The following is a 17,886-nucleotide window of genomic DNA, read 5'->3' on the forward strand; positions in this document are numbered from 1 at the left end:
AAGAAGAAGAAGAAGAAGAAGAAGAAGAGAAAAAGGAAGAGAGAGAGAGCAGAGGGGGTGAGTGGATGTGCGGGAAAAGAGAGGGGGAGGGGACGTGATCGAGGGGGGAAACGTGCACTGGCAAAGGGGAGAGAGAGAGAGTGGAAAAAGTCAACGCACTCGAGTGCGATCCGACGATCCTTGGTCAAACTCGAAATCGATCCAACGGCTCACGAAAACCCTAATTATAAATTAGGAGAAAGGCCAAAAGACACTAAATAAAACACACTACGAGAGAGGTCTACCAGTCCAAATCTGCACCCGGTCAAAATTTCACTTTTCACCAATCTGGGCAATATCGACGCTAGCCACAATAATATGGACACTGTCCAATTAAATTCATCACGAAACTCTGAGAAATTCGACACCAAAGTTCAGGCTCTAAATAACGGCCAAATTCGATCGAGTGCGATTCTAGCGAAATCTCTAATTTAAAAATAACCCAAGAATGATCAGTTCCGGGTGAGATTTTACTATAAGCACACCGATGAAATACACACTTTATAAATCCCAAAAATAGGTTGAAATTCGGAATGTCACAACTCTTCCCTCCTTACAAAAATTTCATCCTCGAAATTTACAACCCAACCCAATTATTCGAACAAATGGGGGTATTGGTGTCGCATCAGCTTTTCACTTTCCGATGTCGCATCTTCGGTTCCATGATGCTCCCAAATTACCTTGACCATCAGAATTGTTTTATTCCGCAACACTCGTTCTATTCTATCCTCGATCCTTACTGGCATTTCCACGTACGACACTCTGTCATCCACGTCTATTTCTTCATAGTTCAGCATGTGGGTTGGATCCGGTTCGTATTTCCTTAACATAGACACGTGGAACACTTTGTGAACTCGGGACAAATTCGGGGGTAGTGCGAGACGATAGGCCAAGGTGCCAATTCTCTCTAAGACCTCGAATGGACCCACATACCTCGAGCTCAACTTCCCTTTCTTGCCAAACCATGACAATCCTCTCAACGGCGATACTTTGAGGAAAACATGGTCCCCCACTTGAAATTCCAAAGGCCTACGTCTCCGGTCTGTATAATTCTTTTGGCGGCTCTGAGCGGTCTTAAGCTTATCCCGAATCACCTTGATAGTTTCGACTGACTGCTGAAACAACTCGGGATCCGTGATGCTCCTCTCACCAACTTCATCCTAACAAACCGGCGTTCTGCAAGCTCTACCCTATAGCACTTCGAATGGCGTCATTCTAATGCTCTGCTAATAGCTATTGTTGTAGGTAAACTCAACCAGATGCAACTGTTCCTTCCAACTATCCTTAAAATCTAATACACATGCTCGCAACATATCTTCCAAAATCTGAATCGTCCTTTTAGACTGGCCATCTGTTTGGGGATGGTAGGCTGTACTAAACTGTAACTTTGTTCCTAATGCCGTATGAAGATTTTTCCAAAAAGCGACAGTAAATTTAGGGTCACGGTCGGATGTAATCGTCACTGGCACTCCGTGAAGATGGATTATTTGTCGCACGTATATCTCGTCATACCTTTTCAAGGCGAAGTCCTTTCATACCGGCAAAAATTGTGCTGACTTTGTCAATCGGTCAACTACTACCCAAATTGAATCATGACCCCTCTGACTCCTTGGTAATCCTATTACAGTCCATTGTGATGTGTTCCCACTTCCACTCAGGAATTTCCAATGGCTGCAACATTCCACCAGGCTTACAATGTTGCGCCTTCACTTGTTGACATGGTAAACACTTAGCCACATGCTTGGCTACATCTATTTTCATGCCGTTCTACCAATAATGCTATCGCAAGTTTTGATACATCTTCGTACTGCCTGGGTGAATACTGTACTTGCTACGATGAGCTTCTAACAAAATTTCTTCCTTCAGTTCTGTATTACCGGGCACACATAATCGTCCATGGAACTTCAGAATCCCCTCCTTGGATACCCGAAAGTCTAATTTCCTTTTTGTGACATCCATTTTCAGAATCTTCTGAATCTCCAGGTCCGTCGATTGTAAAGCCTTAATCTTATTCTAGATTTCCAGTTCAATCCTCAATGCGGCAAGCAGCCTTGAGACATGACTCACTTCAAACTTAAACTCCGAATCCCGAAGTCCCTCCAATAGAGTCCATTCCTTGATCATCATATGCGCGATGCTCGATTTCCAGCTCAGTGAATCCGCTACTTTATTAGCTTTTCCGAGATGATACATAATCTTGCAGTCATAGTCCTTAAGGAGCTCCATCCAACGGCGCTGTCTCATGTTCAATTCCTTTTGAGAGAACAAGTACCTTAAACTTTGATGGTCCGTATAAATCTGAAATTTCTTCCCATACAAATAGGGTCTCCAAATCTTAAGAAAGAAGATAATCGTGGCCAATTCCAAGTCGTGTGTCGGGTAGTTCAGCTCATGTGGTCTCAATTGTCGCGATGCGTATGCCACCACTTTTCCATGTTACATTAGCACGCATCTGAGTCCCCTTAGCGACGCGTCACTATAGATCTCATATCCTCCAGGACCTGACAGGATTGTCAACACTGGCGCGGTCGTCAATCTCTGCTTTAACTCTTGGAAACTCCTTTCATACTTATACATCCATTCAAACCTCGTTTCTTTCTTTAGTAATCGCGTCAACGGTGTCGATAATGCCGAAAACCTTTCTACGAAGCGTCTGTAATAACCTGCTAGACCCAAGAAGCTCCAAACCTCGGTTATTGCTGTCGGCCTTGGCCAATTCGTGACGGCTTCGATCTTTGCCATATCCACTGCAATTCCTTCCCCGGACACCACATGTCCTAAGAACGCCACTCGATGGAGCCAGAATTCGCACTTACTGAATTTAGCGTAAAGTGCATGTTCCCTTAAAGTCTGTAGAACCTTTTCCAAATGTAACTCGTGCTCGGTTGAACTCTTAGAGTACACCAAGATATCGTCTATAAACACGATTACAAATTGACCATGAACTCCACTTCTTTATTAGGTGGCAATTCCAGCAATTCCTGAGGAAAGACATCGGGGAAATTGCGCACCATAGCTATGTCTTCTAGCCTCGGCTCTTCAGCCGTCGAATCAACTACAGTCGCCAGAAATCCTTGGCACCCTTCATCTAACAGTTTAGTCACCTCAAGTGACGAGATCCAAGGGATCGAGGTTTCCCCTCGATTTCCCACAAACTCGAATCTAGGATGTCCAACCGGGTTAAATTGGATCACCCTATTACTATAATCCATTACAGCTTTCTGTTTAACTATTCAGTCCATATCAACAATCACATCAAAATCATACATAGCTAAAACCGCCAAATCTATCATTTCTTCCCTATTACCAATCACCATCTTACAATCAGGGCACCCAAACGCAATTAGCACTTTATCATTTAACGGAGTAGTCACACACAGCATAACTTCAAGCGGTTTCGGCTCAATTCCAAACAATTTAACGAACTGCTCCGATATAAACAAATGCGACGCCCCCGAATCAATTAAAGCATATGCAGCATGATCACAGAGAGAGATCGTACTTGTGACCATGCCAGGCGTGTTCTCAGCTTCCCTCATCGCCATTGCATATACTCGTCCTTAGGCCGACGGCCTATTCTGATTGGCCGGCTCGATAGCTCCGAATTGATTTCCATTCCGAGGCGGTGGTGGCAGCAGCGCAGGTGACCCAGCCTATCTGTTATTGGGGGCATTTCTTGAACTGATGGCCCATTCTGCCACATATAAAACACGCTCCGCCCCTATTTGGGCAAGGTCCATTCCCATGTCTCCCTACACATAACCTACATGGGGTGTTCTGAAAGCGATTTGGCTTCCCGATATTTCTTTGAACAGGAGGGACAAAACGATTATTTCCCATCATAGGTCTATTCCCAAAACAATAGTTGTCCCAAGCCGGGGCCTGCCACGATCTAGAGGCAACAGCCCGATCCATTAAATCATGCTCAATTGCTTGAACCCGATCATAAATCTCATGATATCCTTTCAAGTTCAGTGAGATCATCTGACTACAGAGGTCCGACTTCAGTCCATCTCGGAACCTCCTGGCTTTGTCCACTGGGTTCTCTACCATTCTTGTGACAAACTTGGATAGCCTTGTAAACTCGACCTCATATTGGTCTACCGACCTCTGACCTCGGCGAAGTATCATGAATTCAGCCAACTTATGCTCTCGGACACTTTCCGAGAAATACTTGCCATTGAAGGTCTCGGTAAAAATAGTCCAAGTCGGGGTAGTACCAGCGGGAAGCACTTGACCTCTGGTGGCTCTCCACTAATCGCTTGTATTTTCCTGAAGCTGGTAGACTGCCAGGGTTACTTTTTCCTCTTCAGTGCATCCCAGCATCTCGAAAGCTTTTTCTAGCTCTTCCACCTACTGAGGTGCAGCCTTAATATCGCCTCTACCATCGAACCTCGGAGGCTTCAGCTTCAAGAACTGTTCAACTAGCTTAGACATCGGCTTATTTGCATTTGCTTGGCCTTGAGCGGGATGTCCATTCCAGTCGTTCCCATTGTTTCCATTATTCCCATTATTTCCATTGGCCCCATTAGCGGCGGCTGTAACGTGCTGAATTTTCGATCCTTTTCTCGGGATTTATGAAATGAATATTTTGGTCAATGCACTTATAGTGAGTTCTCACCCGGAACTGATCATTCTCGGGATGCTAACCTTAGGGGAAAGGCTATCACGGGATTGAGTTCGCACGACCAAAGAACTCGACCTTGGTTCGACCTTCGACCATAAGGATTGACGAGGGAATGTTTTGGACCAACAGAGATCGATCAATTTGATCGATCGTGTCCGAATGGAACTAGTGACAGACCCTCGTAATTACATGACAACCGAGGTCGCCTTGACTCGAACAAACTTAAACGTGACTCGACTTAGTGTCGGTCACGGGTTGAAAGCGCGTAATCCCAATGAGCCACCCATTAGTAAGAGATAAGCTAAAGTCGCGATTGTTCGATTTTAATCATTTCTTGAAATCCGAGCCCGGGAATCGAGAATTTCGAAAGTGACAATATTTAGCGGCCGATGATGTTTTTGGTGTGGCCAACCTTGGGGCCACCCATTTTTGTAAAAAAAATGGATTTTGGTTTGGGAACGGAAAAATGACCGTTTTGCCTTTTTACACCGTTAACGGAATTTCGAAGACTGGATTAATTTGGGGACTGATAATTATCCTGTACGGCTGAAAATGGATGGACAAGAATGTCCCTTTCCTCTCATGCTCATTTTGCTTTTTACCCTAGAATTATTGGGTAAGATTGAACGTGGGCCATTGGATTTGGATAAGATTAAACCTTGACCCTTAGATTGGTGTTGTGATTAGAGGGGTAGTTTGGTAATTTGTGGTGGGGTTTTAGACACTAATAATTGGTGCACCATTTATATTAGATTTTCTCTCTCTTCCTCTCATAATTCACTCTCTCTCCTCACCCACCGACCGAAGCTCTCTCTCTCCCTCCTCTCCCTTGTGCGTGCCAAGCTTGACCGGCCACTAACTCGCCCAACCGCCTGGTCACCGCCCATTCAGCCGTCCACCGCCACTGCTTCTTCTTCCTCGGCCGCGCCTCCACCGTTCGCCATCCCACTCTCTCTCTATCTCGCCCTTCTCTATTCGGTCCAGCCATCACTTGAGCCACCCACGACCATCCTCCCCTGCCCCACATGTCTCATTCGCTGCCCCCAGCAGCCCGTTCGCCGCCTGCCAGCCGCCCGTCCACGGCGTCGTAGTCACTCGTCCGCCTGGCCGCCGGCGACGCTGCTTGGCTGCTGCTACTGGTCCGGCTATTCCGGCCACCTTTCCAGCTTGTTTTCACCCCTTTTAAGGTAAGTGACTTCCCCAAACCTTCCTTAGGACCTTGGGTATTGTTGGACTTGTTTAGGGTTCGGTTTGGGTACTTTTAGGTGGCTGTTTTGAGATTTAGACAGGGGATGGAAAATAGTTGCTGTGGACTGATTTGGTGAATGAATATGTGAGGTTTATGAGGCTCGGATAGGGCTGTGGTAAGGTAGAATGACCTTAGCTGAATTGTATGTTTGATTGGTAGTTTTATGCCTTGAATGAGCTCGTATGACTGAGTGTATGGCTTATGGTTGTAGGCTGGTTTTGGAATGTATTGGGCTGAATGTGGTGTGGCCATGTGCCACGTGTGTGACCGTGAAGGTGTGACCGTACAATGAGGCCGCGTGCCAAGTATGCATGGCCGTGTGGTGTACTTGTGTGATGGTGGTGTGCATTTGTGAAATGTATGTGTAGCGTGTGATGGTGTGGCCATGTGTTATGTGTGGCCGTGTGGTACGTGTGGTTCGATGGTACGAGATGGTTCGACTGATTGGAAAAGTGGTACCTTGAGGTGTGTTGACGCGGGGTAGGTTCCGTCTTAAGGCGTGTTACGTGGGACGATGCCGTCCCTGATGAGGTGCCGATGCTCGGTCCGACGGCGTGACGATGCCTGACGAGGTCAGAAGACCGTTAGCCTGATGTGTTTTATGCAAGCGCGGTAGTGATGCAAAGTTGAGAATGAGCTGGACTCGGTTTAATGCACAAAACTTGTGAAAGTTGATGTATGGCGTGAGTTAGTGTGCGAGTGTGGTTTGCATCGAGTGATGTGGTGCTTGATGAGTATGGACTTAAGTGAGTTGGTTGTATTATTATCTGACGTGCAGGGATGTGTATGATGGATCCAAGGTAGGATCGCATGTAACTGTTAGTATGATTGGTTGTTTGAGTTATGCATGTTTTTGTCTGACGGTACGTGAGAGCCTATGTGGGGTTTAAGGTTGTGCACTTATTGAGATTTGTCTCATAGTTGTATAACCACCATTTCAAACCCCCAGCCATGAACCCAAGAGGCCCGCCTCCTCGTTTTGGGATCCTTAGACATGTGGATAATCAGGAGGTGGAGTACCCTTTAGGAGGTGACCGAGCTTTTGTTAGGCAGTCGAGCATTGTTTGGGTTGACGAGGGCGGATTATACCTGAAGCCTTTACATGGCGTGGACTTATTAAGATGGCTTAGAGTTGATAGGTCCGCTGAGAAGTTTTGACATCCCCTTTTACGGCGTTGGTGAGTGGGACCCTTTGGCGATCAACCCTCCTGATGGCGAGATCATTGATCTCGAGGAGCCAGATGAGAAGCTGCCCATGTACCCCAAGTGGAGTCGCAGGCTGTGCAACCATTGCAGGCAATTTCTCCGTACCGCGATCCGCGTATTCCTCCGGGGTACGAGCCAGAGGACTTAGCAGAAGATTGGGAGGAGGGTGATCCTTAGGAGCCACCGAGGTATTTTAGGGGTTGTGTAGGGTAGGTCAGACCAGTCACTTTTTGGAAGATAGGTCGACCTATAGTGAAGCTAAGTTAACCCAACCACCTGTCCATTTTTGTTGTGTCGGTGGTATTTTGATGTTCATCTTGCTAAGCCTGTATGTAATGCTGTTTGTATGCTCGGTACGTTGGCAGTGTATAAAATTTAATGTTGTTAGTTCATTGACTCTCTTGATGCCTACTCCATTGTCATCTTTAAAGTACAGGTGTTCTTATATTTATTTCCGCATGTGCTTCTGATGGTGGGGTCGGTGACGTTTGCCTGGGACAACGTCTTTCGTTACGAACTTAAGTGTGCATGTAGCAATGTGGGGTATCACACGCTCAAATGGGGTCGGGGTGTGACATCCCAGTTTGATTTGGTATTAGAGCAAGGTTAGCTCGATCCAAGTAAGGTCGAGACTTGGAGTGATAAGGAGCGATGACTTCGGGGTAGTTAGTTTGGGAGTCCTTCGTAGAATGCATGTTTATGCTAATTGTGCATGTCCTGTGAGTACGCGCCTCTGGTTGCTGAGTAGTTTGTTGTGATTATAATGTTAGTTTAGATGCAGATGCGGCAGGACTTGAGGTGAGTACGAGAACTATGTCGGTTGCTTGATGATGTTGGATTGATGTTACTTGATTGATTTGATGGTTGGTTGTTGATTGTTGAATGTTGGTTGTCAAGTTTTGTGCCTAGGGCTTAGACAGGTATAGTTGGCCTAGGTTTCTAATTTCTGTATGGAATTATAGTAGGTAGGAGAGTAGCATGAGCCTGTGAGAATGAGTAGGAGATGTGCAGGAGCAGGAGGCTCGTCGAGTTCTCAGGTTCCGATCGCGGAAGATCCGCGTATGGAAGGAGTTCTCAGGGTGTTAGAGGGGATTGAGAATTTGATGGATAGACAAGCTCAAGAGCGAGCTACCGCGACCGCTCAAGCTGCTAAGGCCGTAGCTGCTTTAGTTAATGAGAATGCTGGTAACGGAAATGGGAATCGACAGATGCACCAGTTGGTAGAACAATTTCTAAAGCTAAAACCACCAAAGTTTGAAGGAATAAGGGATCCAGAGGCTGCTTCTAAATGGGTCGGGGAGTTGGAAAAAGCTTTTGCTCTATTGAAGTGTACTGAAGTAGAGAAAGTGATGCTCGCAGTGTACCAGCTTCAGGGTAATACGAATGATTGGTGAAAAGCCACGCAGGGCCGAATGTTTCCTACGGGTATGGATCAGAATTGGACAACCTTCGTTCAGGCTTTTAATGAGAAGTATTTATTGGTAAGTGCCCGAGAAAGGAAGATGACGGCTTTTCTTAGACTGCAACAGAACCAGATGACTGTGGATCAATATGAGGCAGAATTTGCCAGGCTGTCTAAGTTTGCGCTGAGAATGGTAGACCATCCTGAGGACAAGGTGCGAAGGTTTCGGGATGGATTGAGGGCTGACATTCGCAGTCAATTGATACCGGTAAATTTGAGAACTTATGAGGAATTATATGAGAGGGCTCAAGCTATCGAGCAAGATATGACAGATAGGGCCGCCGCATCCGGATCATGGTATACCTCAGCCAGGGACAATCGTCAGCTGGGAAAAAGATCGATGATGGGAAATTGTCGTTTTGTTCCTCCGGCAAGGAGGAATATTGGAAAACCGACGCATCAATCTAATTCGGCTTGTAGACTTTATGGGAGACATCATGGGAGTGGTCCCTGCCTAAGCAGAACTGGGGCATGCTTTAGGTGTGGTGGAATGGAACATCACATAAGGAATTGCCCAAATCAGAAGGTTCGACCACCCCCACAATCGCAATCACCTCGGATTGGGAATCCAAGTAGTGTAGTCCCGCCGGCTAATCTGAACAGGCTACCAGAACAAGGACGTGTGTACGCCATGGCGCGAAAGGAAGTTGAGAATGCGCCAGGCGTAGTCACAGGTATGGTTTCTCTGTGTAATTATGTTGCGTATGCTTTATTTGATCTGGGGGCGTCGCACTCGTTTGTGTCTGCTTAGTTTGTTGAATTGGCTGGATTAAAACCTATTTTGTTAGAAGTGCGGTTATGTGTGACTGCATCATTAATGCAACTTTCCCGATGTTTTTCCTCAGGAATTGTCAGGATTGTCACCAGAAAGAGAAATAGAGTTTGTTATCGAGTTGGCCCCTGGGACCGAGCCAATCTCGAAGCCGCCTTATAGGATGTCATTGTCGGAGTTGAAAGAATTAAAGGTTCAGATGCAGGAACTGTTAGACAACAGTTTTATTCAACCGAGTGCGTCTCCATGGAGAGCACCAGTTTTGCTCGTAAGGAAGAAGGATGGCTCGTTGAGATTGTGTATTGATTACCGCTAGCTGAATCAGGTAACAATCAAGAATAAGTATCCTCTTTTGAGGATTGACGACCTGTTCGATCAATTACAAGGAGCCTCGGTATTTTCTAAGATTGACCTAAGGACGAGGTATCACCAGCTGAGAATCAAAAAAGAGGATATCCCGGAGATGGCATTCAGGACGAGGTATGGACACTACGAGTTCACGGTAATGCCGTTTGGTCTAACTAATGCCCCTGCTGCTTTCATGGACTTAATGAATAGGGTATTCAAAGAATTTTTGGATCAGTTCGTCATTGTCTTCATAGATGATATTTTGGTGTATTCAAAAAGTCCCGAGGAACATGAAGTACACTTGGAAAAGGTCCTACGAACGTTAAGAGAACATGCACTGTATGCTAAGTTTAGCAAGTGCGAGTTTTGGCTTAATCAAGTGGCGTTTCTTGGACACGTAATCTCAGGAGAAGGAATCTCCATAGATCCGACGAAGATTGAAGCAATGATGGATTGGCCAAGACCGACGACAGTTACTAACGCTCGAAGCTTCTTAGGTCTGGCAGGTTACTATCGACGATTCGTGGAAGGATTCTCAGCGACAGCCACTCCACTGACAAGGTCACTTAAGAAGGAGATGAAGTTTGAATGGACGGAAAAGTGCGAAGAAAGTTTTCAGGAATTGAAACAGAGATTGACAACTGCGCCAGTACTAACAATCCCTTCAGGACCGGGAGGATATGAGATTTATAGCGATGTTTTGCTTAAGGGATTGGGATGCGTGCTAATGCAACATGGAATGGTGGTTGCTTATGCATCGCGTTAGTTAAGGCCTGATGAGATGAACTATCCGACTCATGATTTGGAACTGGCAGGAATCATTTTCGCACTTAAGATTTGGAGGCACTATTTATGTGGAGAAACGTTCTAGATTTATACGTACCACCGGAGTCTCAAGTACTTGTTTTCTTATAAGGAACTAACTATGAGACAACGTCGTTGGATGGAGTTGTTGAAGGATTATGACTATGACATTTTGTGTCATCCCGGAAAAGCCAATCGGGTAGCGGATGCCTAAGTCGGAAGTCGAGCATCGCGCAGTTAATAGTCAAAGAATGGATCTTATTAGTTAGAGCGCGAGACTCAGAGTTTAAGTTTGAGGTAGGACACCTCTCCAGTTTGGTAGCGACGTTAAGGATTGAACCGGAAGTGCAAACCAAAATTAAGGCGTTACAGTCTACGGACCCCGAGATTCAGAAGATTCTGGAAATGGATGGTACTAAGAGGAAACCAGACTTCTAAGTGTCCAAGGATGGAATTTTGAAGTTTCGAGGACGTTTGTGCGTGCCCGACGATTTGGAACTTAAGGAAGAGATTTTATCGGAAGCTCATAGGAGCAATTATAGCATTCACCCGGGCAGCACGAAGATGTACCAGAACCTTCGACAACATTATTGGTATAATGGAATGAAGGTGGATGTGGCCAAGCATATGGCCAAGTGTTTAACGTGCCAACAGGTAAAGGCACAACATTGTAAACCTGGTGGAATGCTGCAGCCGTTAGAAATTCCAGAATGGAAATGGGAACATATTACGATGGATTTCGTCATGGGATTGCCAAGGAGTCAAAGGGGACATGACTCGATTTGGGTAATAATCGATCGGTTGACAAAGTCGGCACATTTTCTGACAGTACGAAAGGACTTCGCGCTCGATAAGTATGCTGAGTTGTATATAAGATAGATAGCACGTCTTCATGGAGTGCCCATGACGATCACCTCAGATCGTGATCCGAAGTTTACTGCTGCTTTTTGGAGAAGTCTTCATACTGCCATGGGAACAAGGTTGCAGTTCAGTACGGCCTATCATCCGCAGACGGATGGCCAGTCTGAAAGGACCATTCAAACTTTAGAGGATATGCTGAGAGCATGTGTATTAAATTTTCAGGGCAAGTGGGAAGAACAATTGCATTTGGTTGAATTTGCCTACAATAACAGCTTTCAGCAGAGTATTGGGATGGCACCATTTGAAGCGCTTTATTGTAGAGTGTGTAGAACACCGTTGTATTGGGATAAAGTGGGAGAAAGAAGTGTAACGGGTCTAGAGCTAGTTAAACAGTCAGTGGAAACGGTAAGGATTATCCGGGAAAGGCTAAAGACGGCACAGAGTCGTCAGAAGAGTTATACAGATCGAAGGCGTAGACCGTTGGAGTTTCAGGTTGGTGACCACATTTTCCTTAAGATCTCACCGATGAGAGGATCGTCTCGATTTGATAAGAAAGGAAAGCTGAGTCCAAGGTATATAGGCCCGTTCGAGATTTTAGAGAGGATTGGGACGTTGGCCTATCGTCTCGCCTTGCCGCCGAATTTGTCGCAAGTTCATATTGTCTTCCACGTGTCAATGTTAAGGAAGTATGAACCGGTTCCGACCCACATGTTGAATCATGAAGTAATAGACGTGGACGACAGGGTGTCGTACGTGGAGAGACCGGTACGAATTGAGGACAGGAAGGAGCAAGTATTGAGGAATAAGATGATTCCGTTGGTCAAAGTTGTTTGGGAGCATCACGGGACAGAAGGTGCCACTTGGGAAAATGAAGAAGTAATGAAACGTCAGCATCCCTATTTGTTTGGATAGCTGGGTATGGTTGTAAATTTCGAGGACGAAATTTTTATTAAGGGGGAAGAGTTATAATGTTCTGAATTTTCGATCATTTTTTCGGGATTTATGAAATGAATATTTTGGTCAATGCACTTATAATGAGATCTCACCCGGAACTTATCATTCTCGGGATGCTAACCTTAGGGGTAAGGCTATCACAGGATTGAGTTCGCACGACCAAAGAACTCGACCTTGGTTGGACATTCGACCATAAGGATTGACGAGGAAATGTTTTGGGCCAAGAGAGACCGATCCATTCGATCGATCGTGTCCGAATGGAACTAGCGACAGACCTTCGCAATTACATGACAACCGAGGTCGCCTTAACTCGAGCAAACTTAAACGTGACTCGACTTAGTGTCGGTCACGGGTTGAAAGCGCGTAATCCCAATGAGCCACCCGTTAGTAAGAGAGAAGCTAAAGTCGCGATTGTTCGATTTTAATCATTTCTTGGAATCCGAGCTCGGGAATCGAGAATTTCAAAAGTGACAATTTTTAGCGACCGATGACATTTTCGAAGACTGGATTAATTTGGGGACGATAATTATCCTGTATGGCCGAAAATGGAATGACAAGAATGTCCCTCTCCTCTCATGCTCATTTACCTTTTTGCCCTTGAATTATTGGGTAAGACTGAATGTGGGCCATTGGATTTGGATAAGATTTAACCTTGACCCTTGGATTGGTGTGGTGATTAGAGGGGTAGTTTGGTAATTTGTGGTGGGGTTTTAGACATCAATAATTGGTGTACCCTTTATATTAGATTTTCTCTCTCTTCCTCTCATAATTCACTTTCTCTCTCTCCTCACCCCACCGGCCGAAGCTCTCTCCCTTCCTCCTCTCCCTTATGCACGCTAATCTTGGCAGGCCACCAGCTTGCCCCACCGCTTGGTCGCCGCCCATTTAGCCGTCCGCTGCCGCTGCTTCTTCTTCCTCAGCCGCGCCTCCACCGTCTGCCATCCCACTCTCTCTCTGTCTCGCCTTTCTCTGTTCGGTCCAGACATCACCTGAGCCACCCACGACCGTCCTTTCCTACCCTATACGTCTCATTCACTGCCCCCAGCAGCCCGTTCGTCACCTGCCAGCCGCCCATCCACGGTGTCGTAGCCGCTCATTCGCCTGGCTGTCGGCGATGCTGCTTGGCTCCTGCTGCTGGTCCGGCTGTTCCGGCCACCTTTCCAGCTTGTTTTCACCCATTTTTAAGGTAAGTGACTTCCCCAAACCTTCCTTAGGACCTTGGGTATTGTTGGACTTGTTTAGGGTTCGGTTTGGGTACTTTTAGGTGGCTATTTTGAGATTTAGATAGGGGCTCGAAAATAGTTGCTGTGGACTGATTTGGTGAATGAATATGTGAGGTTTAAGAGGCTCGGTTAGGGCTGTGGTGAGGCGGAATGACCTTGCTTGAATTGTATGTTTGATTGGTAGTTTTATGCGTTGAATGAGCTTGTATGAATGAGTGTATGGCTTATGGTTGTTGGCTGGTTTTGGAATGTATTGGGCTAAATGTAGTGTAGCCGTGTGCCATGTGTGTGACCGTGAAGGTGTGATGGTGTGACCGTGCAATGAGGCCGCGTGCCAAGTATGTATGGCTGTTTGGTGTACTCGTGTGATGGTGGTGTGCATTTGTGAAATGTATGTGTAGCATGTGATGGTGTGGCCGTGTGGTACGTGTGGTTCGATGGTACGAGATGGTTCGAATGATTGGAAACGTGGTACCCTTAAGAGCGTTGATGCAGGGTAGGTTCCGTCCTAAGGCGTGTTACGTGGGACGATGCCGTCCCTGACGAGGTGACGATGCCCGGCCCGACGGGGTGACGATGCCTGACGAGGTCAAAATACCGTTAGCCTAATGCGTTTTACGTGGGCGCTCTAGTGATGGAAAGTTGAGAATGAGCTGGACTCTGTATAATGCACGAAACTTGTGAAAGTTGATGTATGGCGTGAGTTAGTGTGCGAGTGTGGTTTGCATCGAGTGATGTGGTGCTTGATGAGTATGGACTTAAGTGAGTTGGTTGTATTATTATCTGACGTGCAAGGATGTGTATGATGGATCCAAGGTAGGATCGCATGTGACTGTTAGTATGATAGATTGTTTGAGTTATGCATGTTTTTGTCTAACGGTACGTGAGAGCTTATGTGGGGTTTGGGGTTGTGCACTTATTGAGATTCGTCTCATAGTTGTATAACCACCATTTCAAGCTCCAGCCATGAACACAAGAGGCCCACCTCCTCGTTTTGGGATCCCTAGACATGTGGATAATCAGGAGGTGGAGTACCCTTTAGGAGGCGACCGAGCTTTCATTAGGTACTCGAGCATTGTTTGGGTTGACGAGGGCGGATTGAACCTGAAGCCTTATTCATATGTGGTGTGGACTTATCGAGATGGCTTAGAGGAGACAGGTCCGCTGAGAAGTTTTGACATCCCCTTTTACGGCGTTGGTGAGTGGGACCCTTTGGCGATCATCCCTCCTGATGGCAAGATCATTGATCCCGAGGAGCCATATGAGAAGTCGCCCATGGTACCCCCAGTGGAGCCGCAGACTGTGCAATCATTGCAGGCGATTCCTCCATATCGCGATCCGCATATTCCCCGAGGTACGAGCCAGAGGACTTAGCAGAAGATTGGGAGGAGGGTGATTCTTAGGAGCCACCGGGGTATTTTAGGGGTTGTGTAGGGTAGGTCAAACCAGTCACTTTTTGGAAGATAGGTCGACCTATAGTGAAGCTAAGTTAACCCAACCACCTGTCCCTTTTTGTTGTGTCGGTGGTATTTTGATGCTCGTCTTGCTAAGCCTGTATGTAATGCTGTTTGTATGCTTGGTACGTTGGCAGTGTATAAAAGTTAATGTTGTTAGTTCATTGACTCTCTTGATGCCTTACTCCATTGTCATCTTTAAAGTACGGGTGTTCTTATATTTATTTCCGCATGTGCTTCTAATCGTGGGGTCGGTGACGTTTGCCTGGTACAACGTCTTTCGTTACGAACTTAAGTGTGCGTATAGCAATGCGGGGTATCGCACGCTCGAATGGGGTCGGGGTGTGACATCGGCTATAGCGGCCTTAGCAGCAGCACCGCCAGTAACATTCCGTTCTTCGGTCTGTCTACCCATTAAAATCCCGACTTCTTGTAGTACCCTCGGAATTCGATCCACTCGGGGATCCTCTGCAACTTTAGCTTGCGGGGCCACACGACCTTGACCTCGGCCTCAACCTCAACCTCTTACTCAACTACTCATTCTCTCGGGATCTCACACTCGTCTACTTGCTATAATTCCATTAAGGAATTAGAGACCTAAGCCAACTATACCAGTCTAAAGCCCTAGGCAGTGAATCGCAACAACAATTCACTAAGCAGGCAGCCAATCACAAACAACGCCCAATCACAACCAACAGAGTTCGTGCACTTACCTCAAGTCCTGACGCACCTGCACCTCACACATTAATGCATTAGTTCACTCAGCAACCACAATCACACAGTCTGGGGTACGCATGGCACATGAGTCTCCCTAACTAGCTACCCCAAAGTCATCGCTCCTTATCACTCTAGGCTTCGACCAACTTGGATCAAGCTGACCTTGCTCTGATACTAAATCAACCGGGGATGTCATGCCCTGAACCTCAACGGACTCATGATACCCCTTCGACGGTCGTATTGAATGCGACGTCCCAACACGTGTCGCCGATCCAAATGTACACGCGAAGATATACACAAGCGGAAGTGGAAATCAAACAACCTAAACAATAAACAATGACGAAAGGGTAGTACATGCACGAATCAATAAACCCATATCATTAGCTAAAGGCCAAAAGCATACATTAGGCTTCTAGGGTTAGCATCTACCTTCATCATCAAAAAGGGACAGGTGGTAGGGTAGACTACGATATACACAAAAAGGGCTCTATCAAAAGCTTCTAAGCCCAGCACCTAAACACTCCTACGACGCCCAGTCTGGATCAGATTCTGAAGACTCGGATTCGGCGTCAGAGTTGATCTCGATTGGCTCATCCTCGTGCTCAGACTCCATAGGCTCCTCTTTGGGCTCGGGCTCGGGCTCGGACTTTGGTCCTTCAAACTCCTCCGCGAGCTCGGGGTCCGCAGGTGCTAAGGGTTTTGGTATGGGCTCGGGTTCTAGACCAGGGTTCTTCGGTGGATCGTCGAGGTCTGTCACCTCACCATCGGGAGCATACTTGTCCCAGGGCTCCCAATTTACTGCATCCTCACTACCATGTTGTAGCCCCTCAAAACCATGGATTGGCCCAGTAGTCTCCAACCTGACATGTTGAAACCAGGCCAAGTAGGTATGGCGCTGTAAGTCTTCTAAGCCTACATCTACCCAGACTGTTGTAAGGTGCCTAATGTAAGTCTGGTTGGGACCTACCGGATACTCGATCTCCTCATGCATCGTATGCATGGGGACCCCAAAACACCTAGCTGGCGGCATGCTCAAGGGCGAGGATCTGAAATGGTTTATATTATAGCAATGAGAATAAATCTCATTAAGCAGACAACCTATACCCCACCTAGGCCAATGCATACCCAGACAAGTTTCCACATGCAATCTAACAAGTGACATACTAGAATTCACATAAACGTACTTACCTCGCCTCAGAAAACACGTCAACTCTACACATTAATCAAACACTATAATACGATAATAGTCCTAGCACATATCACGATCACCTGAGCGTCATACGTACGTGCATTCATCCAATTCAACTAATTACATTACACTCGCACATCCATCCAACTTTCACACAACCCGAGTCAACACCCCACAAGTCCTTTTTCACATTCTCACGATCCGTGTAAACACGCCTCAAGTCAGCCCTCCGATCAATTTAGGCTTTGTCCCGCATCAACACACCTCAGGACCTTTCTCACGACCCAGGTTAACACCCCACATGTCCTTTCTCACAACCCGGGTCAACAACCTACATATTGGCAGCCCTCCGATCGATCCGGACTTGGTCAAGCAAACACACATGCACTTAATTCAATCCATTCCACATCAATCACATTGTCTAACAATGCCATAATATGCTCAACCATCATTATAACACATCTCATGTGCCCAAATCCAAGTCATGAACTCCCTACAATAGCTCATAAGTCCAACGTTCAAGTCGGCCACATCCAAATATCCAATTCACCCATAAACACCACGACAGCCCAATCATTGAACCCATCTCAATCAGTTACTAATTAAGCCACAAATCACCCCAATTTAATCCACTAACTAGCCACATTCACATATCAATCCTATTCCAAGCTTAGCCACTAAATCGATACTAATTAACCCATAAACAAGTCTAATAATACCCATTATACTAAGTAGGGTTTAAGGAGTCACTTACCTAAGATTGGCTCGGGAAAAACTGGCAAGAGGCCTAAAATGGCCAAAGGGAACAATGGCGGCTCAGCGTGGCGCGGGTGCAACGAGCACGGTGGCCGGAAAAGTGCTCGACCACGGCCAGGGTGCTCGGCACGGCACTCGGCCACAGTAGGCACTCGGCCGGTGGTGGGCGACTCGGCCACGGCTTGGGCAAGCGGCCTAGCCGCTCGACCGGCGAGCTAGGTTTGG

The sequence above is a fragment of the Syzygium oleosum genome, unplaced genomic scaffold, assembly GCF_021117445.2.
Source record: "Syzygium oleosum isolate NSW1041296 unplaced genomic scaffold, Sole_v2.1 Sole_v2.24, whole genome shotgun sequence".
Classification (NCBI taxonomy): domain Eukaryota; kingdom Viridiplantae; phylum Streptophyta; class Magnoliopsida; order Myrtales; family Myrtaceae; genus Syzygium; species Syzygium oleosum.